The following is a 12,717-nucleotide window of genomic DNA, read 5'->3' on the forward strand; positions in this document are numbered from 1 at the left end:
GAACGACAGTACCAGCCCTGGCACTGGAAGCAAGCTCATTATGGCAGGGCTTGCCTGGCTTTCACAGCAGTGTTTGACTCACAAGGACCATCCCAATCACAGGTCCCTGGCAGGGCTTGTCCCAGTCCTAACCCACAGCCTCTTGGGCACAGCTTGCCCCAGGCTACTGTTGTTGGCTCTTGAAGTGAGTTTCAAGAGTCACAGCTCCATTCTTGCATCCTTCCACAGTGCCTAAACATTTCAAATAGCACCTTCTGCCATAGGCAGTGGTTTTTTCTACTGCAGCAAAAAATATGTAAACATACTTATTAAAACCTTAGGTTTTATGTTCCAGTTAGGCAAATAATTACAGGTTTTCTTACACACCAATTTAAAAAAAATAATTTTGATACATTCTCCAGAACATCTTTTAATTTTCAACATGTTCTCCAGAATTTGCCTCATCTTTACACAGTATCATGAATTACTTTTATAGTAACATAAATATAGCAATAATCAAAAATTTGCAGCAATAAATAATTAATCTTATATTGGAACATTATTAGACTAGAAGATGGTTCAAGCTACTGAGCTGCATCTTCACAGGACTGTTACATGACAATTTGCTGGATATTTCTGATTCTTCATAAGCCTGCAGGCAATGCTGAAATTTCAATTCTTTCTGAAAGCTCTAGTTTGGTTATAGGCATCTACTTAGGAACTAATCGGAAATGTGCACAAGAAATAGAATTACTACAGCAGTCTAATCAAATAACCTAATTCATTCCTATTTAGGCCAAGAGATCCATCATGGCCTCTGCTGACACAAGGAACATGAAAATGTTAAAAAACACAATCATCAATTTAAGCAAACAAAACATTTATGGATCCTTAGGCAGTCAACAAAGAAGATTTCTTTGGAACGATCTCCTTTTCCCCCTCTCAACACTTCAGCCTTTGGTGATAAAGAGATTGTATTGGACCAACCTTACCTTATGTCCCCTTTTCATCATCCAGCAAATTACAGCTTACAGGCTTCTGCAAAGTCTGTTTGTGCCACTTACTCATACAAGCAGTAACACTTTTCAGTGTGAATGCCATGCCAGGAGCCCATAAATGAGACATTTAAACAGGGAAAGATGAATAAAAGCTACTTCCATAGTATTTTAATGTGACCTAGAAACTGGGAATTGAAACAGTGCTGACAGTGGGAACTCAAGATTTTGCAATCAGAGGGTTTGTAATAGGCTCTCAACACCAGGGAAAGAGAAACTGGCTATTTTGTATGAGAGAAGTAGTTACAGGAAATTTTTTGCAGAGGAAAAAACTGGGAAATACAATGAAGGAGCAACCTTCCTAAGCTTCAGCCCAAACTTTTTTGGATGGGTGTCAAAATCAGAATAGATTTCAACAAATCCACTAGAGTCTGGAAATGAGAGCTAATTCTGTGCTGAGGAAGTAGCGCAGGTTATATGAACAAACTGGAACATTCTAACACTGGTGTTACTTCATATATACAAAATATAGATGGGCTTGATCATTTATTTTTTCAGTAGGTACTCCCTAGCTCTGATTTTCAAAAAGAGACTTAACAGAGTATGAATAGTCTCTCTCAGTCTCAGATATTGCCCCTCCTGTCTTGAGCACACAGTAATTTTAAAGTATTTTAAAACATTTTAAATAAACACAGAAATGTTTTAAAAGTTGTGTATTTAATTTAATTTGCAGGACCAAGATTTCCTTCCCAGTAATCAGGAAAAAAAAATTACAAATGCAGAATCTGAGATGTTCCAAGTTTAATAAACACAGTGAATAGGAAACAATTCTGTTCCTTTGCCATGCCTGAAAACAACGATATCCCAAATTCTGCCAGAGGAAAAACAAATGACCAAAGAACCACAACACTACTGTCCCAGCAATTCACCATACACAGCTCCTCCAGCCCCACAGCACAGTTCAGCACTGATGCCTCTTCCTGGCCCAACCCTTCTCAGCTAAAGGGAGTCCAGCAGCCAGGCCAGAAACACATCACCTGAAACAGTTTAAGGACTGAGCCACACAATGCTTTGGAAATGCTTTCCACACACTGAGCTTGGTTTCAGTAGCCAGCAGAGCACTAGCACTAGCCAGTGCTGCTTCAGGATGGCTGGAGAGAAAAGTGTTTGAACATGTCACAGGTTAGGGAAATATCAGTACTTACACTTACCACTGATAGCTTAGAGTGGTCTGGTTGAGCAGGCTGTCATTTTATAACACAAAAGTAGGTGTACAGGTTTAATACAGCTTATTCAGAAATTAATTCTATCAAATACAGTTTTAATCTTTCCCATGGAGAGCAAATAAAAGCAATGTTTAGCTATCTGCACTAAATTCTTGATGAATCCATAGTGACAGAGTATTTTAGAACTGAACAATGAATACATTGATGAAGTTGAGATCAGCTCTTGGACAATGCAATAATTTGCAAAGAAGAATAAATTTTTCATCTAAAGAGTTCACTAAGTTACTTACCACTTAATCAAAAACTACAGTCTTTTCTAACTGCCCTCAAAAGCACTCCATAATGGCAATGAACAGATTTACAATCCATCTTGGATTTAGGCAGAAGTTTCATTGCAACCATCTGAGACATCTGTCTCCTAAAACATATTCTGGGTGTCCGTCATGTATTGCCCATCTGATAGCTCCTATTGAGAATCTGCACAATTCTGGTGACAACTGAGGGGATTGCTTTTTTTGATCATTAAGAGATTTCTCATTCTAGAAACTCAAAAGTTGGACATTTTCTGGATAAGTCATCCCTTCTGTTCAAGAGCTTTTTTTTTCAGTTTAATAGTATCCTGCTCTGTAACACTTGACCTTGAAAATATTAAGAAAAAAGAATCCAACCAAAACAAAACAACAAAAGCAAAAAACCACACACATCCAAAAAACCACCAGCAGCAAAGAAGGAGCACAAGAAACTTCTCACTTGGTTTCATCTCCTAATCCATCATCAACTGGTTGAAGAACTAGGGTCAGTTGTTTTCTATCACCATGAAAGAGTTCAATTTCACAGTACTAAAACTCACCACTTCACAGCAACAGCTTTGATGACACACCAGGGTAAAGCCTTTATAATATAAAGCACGGATACCAGGAATAAATACTCTTCTGAGGTCAAGGGAATTGGATTGCATAGAAAAATAAGACCTCAAAAGCAGTATAATAGAGGTATTCAGGGTGATGGAAGTGCTCAATAAAATAGAGCTTTAGATATTTTTACACTGATGAAATAAAAAATTTAAAGGATCACTCACAACTTAAGAAAAGACGAATAGCAAAACATAAGCAGATTAAGCTAGGTAGTTAAAACATAATATAGCACTTGTTTTTTTCATGAGAAATATAAGCTGATACACTACAACTATGTAAAGAGAGGTAGTTCCTGAATGCCTCCACTAGCCAGTATTACAGTTTCTCATGGTAGAATTGTATGTGTTTAAAGAAAGATGGCAAAGCTGAAATTACTGCAGTTAGAGATCCATCAGGGAGGATATGACCCTCCTTTAACAACAGAGTTATCACACCTCCATAAGGCAGCACATTGATTTGGCATGATTAAATCTATCATTATCTTTTCTGATTAATATCAAAATTGCTGCTTGCTGATCATTTAAGTAAAGGGGCTTTTGTTTGAGTGAAAGGGCTGACAAAGATCTGATGTAAAGGCACAAAGAAACAGAGAGACAAACAGGGAGTTCCATTTTCAAGAGAATACCCTTTCAAGACATTATCCCCCAGGGCCACTGTAACAGAATGCTGTATTTAAATCAGCAGGTCGTGCACTAGAAGATAGTTTAACTGCTAATTAACACTAGATGATATGCTGAAAATTACATGCTAATTAATTCTCTGTAGATCTAAGTGCCCTTCCTTCTATATCATTTTCAGTGAACATATTAACATGGGGAATAGAATGGCATTAATTACAGATTCACATGACAAACATGTGAAGCTATATTAAATAGTTGATGGAGGTTAACTAAAAAGAAAGATGTGGGTCAAAGTTGTAGAGCACAGGCCACAGTATCATAAAGATACCCCACATTAAAAAGAAGAGGGCATATATTACCCATTCAATCTTCCTGTCAGTTTGATGTTGCTCTCTTGTATTAGATTTTCTTGCAGGAAGACCACTATTCTGAAAATTGGATTCATCTGTGCAGAATACAGTCTCACAAAATGAAGGCAAGAAATGGAAAGTAAATAATCTTGTTCTTTTAGAAAGTGACAGTGATTACAGGTTTGGGTGGTTTCTTTTTTATAATTTAACTATTAACCATCCCCATATCGCAAGAATTTGAAAACAGCAGAGAAATCAGTTGTGTAGGTTACAGAAATAGCTAAAGAATCAATATTTCAAATACTGGTTGTCTAATAGTCCCACTCTAGAATAAAAGAAACCTTTTAAGTCAAATGTGTATGACAAACATATACAGAGCTACTGATTTTTTAGCTTTTAATTTAAGGTCTGGAGCTTCCCCAAATAAAGTAAAATCCAATCACTACAAACAAATCAAACATTCAAATGTAAGATATTGCCCAGCCTTCAAGGGTCTCAAACTCCAAGTACAAGCTATAGGCCAACTCAATTCAGAGGTTGAAAAATTATACAGAAAAAGCAGTTATAATGCTAACATTACCTTTTCTGTTTGTCAGATAATGGAACACCTACATGCATGGCTATTTCTGTAATTCAAAATCTTGAGGCTTTTCCCTTCCAACAAAAGCACTGGTAGTTTGTCATTAGAGAAACATTAGTTACCAAGGCCTTTCCTTAATTTCTTTCCTTGATACTGATAGATATAGATAGATACGTATAAATGTCTTTTATTTTCCCCACAGAAAGCCACCTCTTCAGTCAACATATGTCTTTGAATTAAAAAATAAGCAATAAAAACAAAAGCCACACACACAAAAAAGTGCAAGGCTTCCTAAAAATTAAAATTCTACCTCTGTAATGTACATTTGTCTATTGGAATTGAAAATTTCTGCTTTATTTATACACCTGAATAAGGTCATTTGGGGAACTGCATTAAAAGTAATGCTCATCTCTAGATAACAGATAGAAAAAGAAGAATATTACAGCAGTTTTATTTTATTAGCACAATAGGTAACACCAAATTAGGAATAGGGGAATTTGGTGCATGGACACTAATGACCAAAACTTGTGCCCCAGAGAACTAAACTTTTATTTGTTCATGCTCTCCAGGGAAAATAGCTGACATTTAGTCATCTTAGAGGTTCCAGACTGATAATTAGAACATGCCCATATGTATAGATAGTTCACTATCCAAAATGACCAGAATCATCTTCCATGAGAGATGTAGATGCACAAATTCAAATAAAGCTTTTCTGCCTAGCACAGAGTAGTAACAAAAATTTCCTGTATATTTAATATTTTTCTTGTTGTTGGATGTTGTTAATAAGTATTTAACTCTGCTATATAACATAAGATACAAAATCCAGAAAAAGAATACAGCCAGAATTTTTTACTTTGCTAGAGACAGCCACAGAACACATGCAAAACAGTTTGCAAAACAGTTCCAGGTGGATCAACAGAAAGCAAAAATAAAGCTTACCACAGCTTGTTGAAGCTTTTGTAGTTCTCTGACCAAAGGAAACATTCAGTATTAAAAATCTTTTTACAAAAGACTTTAGCACATGCCTGCCTAAATCAGCTTTTAAAGCTGGCAAGAAAACACCAAAGAGTTTAGTAAAATACTGAATGGACGGAGGATAAAAGAGAAAATGGGTGGTGGGATGGGATATAAAAAGATGAGAAATCAGATTCAGGTGAATCCAGCTTAGGCTGACCATCAGTCCCTGATTCAGCTCCAACCACTCCATCTGGTCTCATTTGAGAAGTCCTTACTGCACTAATTTCATTTCACATTTTCCATCCAAGATATTGAGAATAAAAAGGAAAATATACTGTAGGCAGTATCTAACTGTCCATAAGCCCATTTGGTTAGGACAACAACCTTTGTGGAGATTCCTTATCTTGGAAGAGTGATCCTCTAAAGCACTGATGACCTTTGAATACAGCTTGAAAATTTTTAATGACAGCTCCTGCACAGCTGGGTGAGCTGAGAGGTGTTGAGTAAATTAAAAAGTTGTGTAAAGTAGTCAAGCAACTGCAGCCAGGTGTAACATGTCATTAGCAGAGCAAAGTTACCAACGGCTACATGTCTCACCTGTTTGTTCCAAACAGTGTGGCTTTTGCAGATGGATTACATTTACTAAAGATTTGAAACCATTCTTAAAACAGATGAGTGAAAACAATTGTTCCCAGATGGGTGTTTTGCCATCACATCTCTTCCCTCAAGGGTCCTCATGCATTAGGTCCCAGCTCTATTCACAGACTTTCACAGCAGCTCTGTATTTATAGACACAAAAGGAATTTGAACTCTGCTTCCTTGCACACTGAAGCTTGCATCACATCTGCTACTGTCAGACAGTCAGGTATTGTCTCACCACCCTCCCTGTGCAAGACAGGCAGAGGACACTTAGCAGAAACTGATGAGGTTCTCCTTGACCCCCCCCTAACCAGAGGGTTTTGAACCCTGCAAAACTTACCTTCCAATGAGGAGGTACACAAAACATCCTTCATTCCCTCCCCACAGCTGCTAGGATGGAGTCACTGTTTTTACCCTTAGGGCTTTCTAACAATCAGGCTGCAATATTTTTCAAGCATGAGTAACTCTAGCAGTATCTATTGTTTCTTGAACAGATTTTCTTCACTAAGAAGCACCTACTGAGATACTTAAGTGGGATTTCTATGGCTTTTTTGCTAAGACTTAAGTTAAGAACCCATTAACACAAACATAAAACATCATAACTGAGCACACGGGGAGCCATCTGAGCCCTCTTGGCCACAACTGCTCTGAGAGAAGCCCTGCAGACCCATCATATATGGTATTTCTTAGATATATGGTATCTGAATTTAAAAATGTAAGAGTTTTCAATATTATTTACACTTTTTAAGCTTGAATTCCTCACAGGAACAGAGATCACAAAAAAAAAAAAACCAAACCACTTCTACAAACACCTTCTCACCTTCTGTACCAGTTAAGGAGGGGTGGGTTAGCCTTGAAAAGGTAACATCATTCCACTGGTGGGGGTATGAATTTTCTTCTATTTGAAATATAATCTGAAATCTCTTACCTTAACTTCTTCCTTCCTTGCATTCTGTGAGAATACATCTCTATGAAACAAGTTCCAAAGATTGTTGTAACAAATACCTGCTGAGTACATCATAGTGGTAGAATTTCTATTTCTTAAATATTAAAAAGAGGATTAAGTTAGGGAAAACTAAAAACTACTCCACATCTTGCACTTGTACACTATTAGGCAGAAGACCAGAATGTTTTCTTTATTTGATGAAAATTATCTAAACATAAATAAGCAGGATGATTTAACCACAGCACATTAAGTGATTAACACATACACAATCCTTTTAACTGGGAGTAACTACTGCTCACCACAAAGCAAGTACCCAGGGAAGCTAGGACCCCATGAGATACTTGCACATGTATTTTTATTTAAAGATGTGTATTTACATTGATTTTCAAATACTTACTGTTATCTTCTTCTATAAATTAGAGAAGCACTCGAGTTTCTGTTAGTGCCTTAGCCTTTCACTGCTACAACAAGCTGCAGCAGTTGCTCAGATCATGAAATTTTCTCAAGAAGTTCTGTAAATAACATGGTTAAAAGAACACGTTAGTTTCTTAACTTGAAGACTAAAAATAAAGGACTGTATATTTAGATACATGTGAATGAGTATTAACTAAAACATGCAAGTATATATTGACTGCTGAGCTAAATACTAAAAATTCAAGTTGCTCAGTCTCCCTGAATAGGATAATGATGTTATATAAAATTAGTTGAGCCATCACAGTTACAGTCATATCCAGTGGATTTATTTTGCCAAATTTAGAGCCAACATCTAGGAAATACAGCATGTTCCAGTGAAGAAAAACAGATTAAGTTCATATTTCTTTCTGAAGTTTAAGATGTAGGAAAAACTCAGAAGCCCTCACAGAATCAGCACTTCACACCCTTAGCTCCGGGGATAGGTACAAGTTCTTCAGGGGGAGCCTCTGTGGCCAGGGCTGATGCATGCTCCCTTGCACCACAGTCCCTGTGCAGTGCCTGCACTGGCTCCCCTCCCCACCAATTCAGGGGTGCCCAGAGCTCTTCACAGGCAATGCTTGCATCCCTGCTGCTTCCCTGGCCAAACTGGGGCTGGGCAGGAACTAAACATTCTAGTGTTCCTTTCTGGCCAGAACAGGCTTTTACAAAAACCATTGCTCCTCTGAACTACATCCTGCAATTGCTGGTACCAACACAAGATTTTTTTTTCTCCCATCCCTTTCCTGCTCTGGCTCCAGTCCCCACCAGGGCATTGCTAGGAGCTGATCCCAGTCCATAGGTGGGTGCAGCTGGGGCCTGTGCCCCTTGCAGGCCCTCCTGGAGGGCAGGGCTCACTCTGCTGCCTTTACAGTGCCAGTGCCAGGAGCTGGGTGACACACACAGGGGGATGTGAGTCCTCAGCTCACAAAAAAATATTCTGAAAACCTGCAGAAATATCAAAGCTATCAGTGTAACACAGGATGAAGCTTTTGTGCTTCTTAACTGAGCACACCTCTCAGCATGGACAGCAGGAGTTCTGCTCACCTAAGGGCTAAAGAATTTGGCATAGAATATATAAAATTTAAAGTGCATTTAAAAAAAGACACCCAAGAATTTATGCTGCAGTGCTGAATTAGACAGTACTTATATACCAGCAATTATTTCAGGGTATTTTTCTATTTTTGTCCTGGAGCATGGGAGACATATTTTCCAGTGCAGGATAACACAGAAATAAGTACCATAATCTCACTGGTGCCTACTCTTAGCATAAAACCAGGAACATGGCTGTGCCTAAGCTGTTTATTCAGGCCAAGTGCCCAGGGGGTTATTCTGGGCACCATCACACCCCAGCAGAGTCTGTCTGCCCTGGGCAGAGTTTGATCTCCACTATTGAGTTTCTCTCCATCTCTACTACAACTTCTAAAACTTTTATTCCTGCAGGAATCAAATTTAATCTGTCTCAGTATATTTTATGCTCCTCTGATTTATTCAAAGCTGAATAAAAGCATTGCAATACTTAGGTTTCCTATTTTACTTTGGGAACTACATTATTAGTAGCCCCATTCAGGAACTAGATTAACTTGAGTCAAGCAGATTAAAAACCCAAGCTACACCTGTGGTATTCAGCTTGCTCTTTAATCTTATCCACTAAATTAAAAAAGCTCTGGATAAAAATGAGACAGGTTAACCTATCACTTGTCTCATAGAAGGGTCTTTAGGGTAAAAGAAGACTTAGTTCTCCTGCAAGCCTGGCAAATTTTCCCCTCCTTTGCTGAAAAATACCACCCCTGTACTGAACTATTTTACTTCATTGAACAAAACAAAGCATCCTTCTGGGCTGTACATGTGAGAAAACGGTTTTGCTGTTTTGCCAAATACAAAGAAAAACTCTATATTTCTTACATTTGATTGGTACTACATGAAAAATTAAAGTGATTTCTTTTTAAAAAAATTGTTATTTGATAACCAATAGATTTATTATCTGATATGCCATCATTTAAGATTACTCTTCTTTTATTACAGTCTAGTCATATTCTGATGTTATGTGAGATTTTTGGTTTTTATATTAACTAAAATTGAGTAAAGGGTGAAAATAGTAACTGTATGAAGATATATAGATATAGATGAATGGTTTTAATATAACATGCATATTTGTATATTAGCATATATGAGATGATCAGCTAGTAAATACTTCATTTCACTCTGTATAGGGTAGAATATACCTAGATGAGCTCAGACAGATTGAACAATAAAACTAACATGACAAAATGGGTTTTAAGTCAGGAAACAGAACAGTAGAACAATTTCCTGAGTTATTTAAATGCTTTCATTTAAGAAATGTCATTACATACTTGAATTACACTGGAATATAATTATATAAACACCACAAATAACAATGTTTTACCTAGAAAACAGAAGTTAAGGGAGGAGAACTATTTCCTGAAATATTTCTTCATTTTAAGATCAGTTTCTGGTTATCATAAGAAATAAATCAAAAGAAATGTTCTAAATTTATTTTAGGAGTCTGTGTCCTTTACACACATACTTATACTTACTTATACACATACACATACACATACTTATCTTAAAATATCCGATAGGTGAATATTTAGTTCCCTGCAGGTTTAAGTTGCAGCCATTACAAAAAAGCCCTCCTTCTGAATTATTTTGATAACCTTAATCAGAATTTTAGCTTCACAATTTAGCATCACTGAGGATACTTATGAAAAGACTGCTTATGAGCAATTAATTCTAATATTATCATAGGCTTAGTCAGAGGAGTGTATTTTGCTGCTCACGCGTTCTTGATTTTGGTATTATATGAGCTAGAAATTCATCACAAAGATCTGCCTGGTGTGTCTAGCTGAAAAGAAGGATAATAGAACAGTATTATCAAAAAATAAAGACTAGATGAACATTCTGAAAATTGTGTTTACTCAACAATTTCAAATTTAAGTGAATGTTAATAGCCTGAGAGGGGCCAGATGAAAAAATAATTGTAAAACATGTATTGTAGAATGCTTGCTATCTTCTAGAAATTTTAATATTGAAGTATTTGTAATTGAGCACAAGCTTACTAGCTGATCTTGCACCACTGATTTCAGGGATTACTGTAAAAATAACTATGAATAGAATTTGAGCCTTATCCAGTCCCAAAATCTGAGACAACTGTGGCTCTTCTTTCTTCTTGCTCATCAACCCAAACAACCCTGATTCAAACCAGTTGTGTGTATTATGAGTAAAGGTCACTGTCCTGCCCATAGTAACAGTATGTTGCTAAAAGGACTTGAAGCTGTGTTCTGTCACATTGTGACACAAATTATTTCAGCCTCATACATGTATTTCTTCACCAATTATCCCATAAAACTCTACATTATTACCATGCAGTTCATCTCTTCAAAATAATTTTTGCCTTCTATTTAGCATTTGAGAAAAATGCTTGCAAGTAACCTTCTCCCCACATGAACAGGGCACATGGACAGAGATCCACTCCTCATCTCCCTCGTCTCATAGTCCTTGCTGATAACACTTGGGTTTGAAATACTACTTAAGTATTTTAAATGCTGTTAATATAGCAAAAGTTTTTGAGAGCTTTATTTCTCTTTACGCAGACATGAAACAGGGACATTAAAAGAAATGAAAAGAAAGGCAAGTTAGGCTACTCAAATCCCTCAGGACAGGGAGAACTGCTCTAAAGATAAATAAACCAAGTACAAGGGGATGTGAGGTAAAGTGCAATACCATTTGGGGAAAAAAAAGGCAATAATATTCTTTCCCAAGCAATGGCATATACTCTTAGCCATCAATAGGAAGTGCTTTTCCTTCAGACTACATTTATTTACATCCCAGAATGAAAGTGATTTATGCACAGAGGGATCAGAAAATTCTGACATGGCTGTTATGAACAGAACTGTTCTTTAGGTTTGTTTCAGATTAAGATTGTGCTTTGTTTTAAAATATAGCTGGTACTTTAAAAAGACATTCCACATGGTCAATAAATGTTCAATCACCTAAGTATGTAATTTTTGGAAATTCAATATGTGGATTTTGGAGGTAATTTGTTTGGCCTCAACAACATACTTGTTGCTGTTGCATGTTCCAGCTGCAATCAGTCTTGTAGGGGGTGATGTGTTCATGCAGGCTCTCTGCACAGATCCTAAGAAAATTGCTCACATGAATCAGTAAGAGAAGCAACCTAAATCATACAGAAAGACTTAGAAGAAAACTTACACACATAATGCACTTTTTACCCCTTAAGTGTCAAGAATGGCATGTCAGAAGGAGTGAGAATCCATCCTACAAACCAGAATATTCCAGGCACTGCAGAAAATCATAGGAATACAAAGAAACAAAAGTAAATTTTTGTATTTGAGGTTACTGTAGAATGGAAATGTGAATTGAAAAGAAAAATATTTCTTCTCCCTGAATGGTCTGTTAAAGTAAAATTACATGTTTCTTTAGTAATAGGATTAGAAGGTAGAAAACTCTTTATGTATGGAGACTGTAAATGGCCATGGAAGGCACAGGATTTTATTATTTAAAGTGGTTAACAACAGTAGGTTTTGTTTCTGTCTTACATGGCCTTGACTTCGTACAGACTGAGAATAAGTTCCCCAGAGGTTTGTACGTCAGCCATATTAAGGCAGCTACACATGGAACCACAGAACAATGGGCTGGGAAGACACATAAAGAGGGGATAAAGGTGGTCAAAAATCTCATTAGACTCAGGTGGTTAAAGACAAGTCTCCTCAGAAAACCTGTTCAACTTGCAAGGGCCACAAGGACTCATGTCACAGCACTGCAGAGCTGATTATAGTAGAGCATATTGACAATCCCAGCTTTTGGCCAAATGGCTGCAAACATCCAGCCTTTCTGTGGATTTTCTTCATGAGGAAAGGAGAAGGCAGCTAAAGTGACACCAGCAGTGTGCGGCTCCACAAGTAAATTTCAGCCACTCATAGAAAAGCCTCCCTTGCCTGCTATTGTTATACATTCGTCCCTACCTACCTTCAAGGAGCGAGCCAGGTTTATTTATTTGTCCAGACTAACACCATTTAG

Source organism: Molothrus aeneus, chromosome 9 (genome assembly GCF_037042795.1).
Source record: "Molothrus aeneus isolate 106 chromosome 9, BPBGC_Maene_1.0, whole genome shotgun sequence".
NCBI lineage: Eukaryota > Metazoa > Chordata > Aves > Passeriformes > Icteridae > Molothrus > Molothrus aeneus.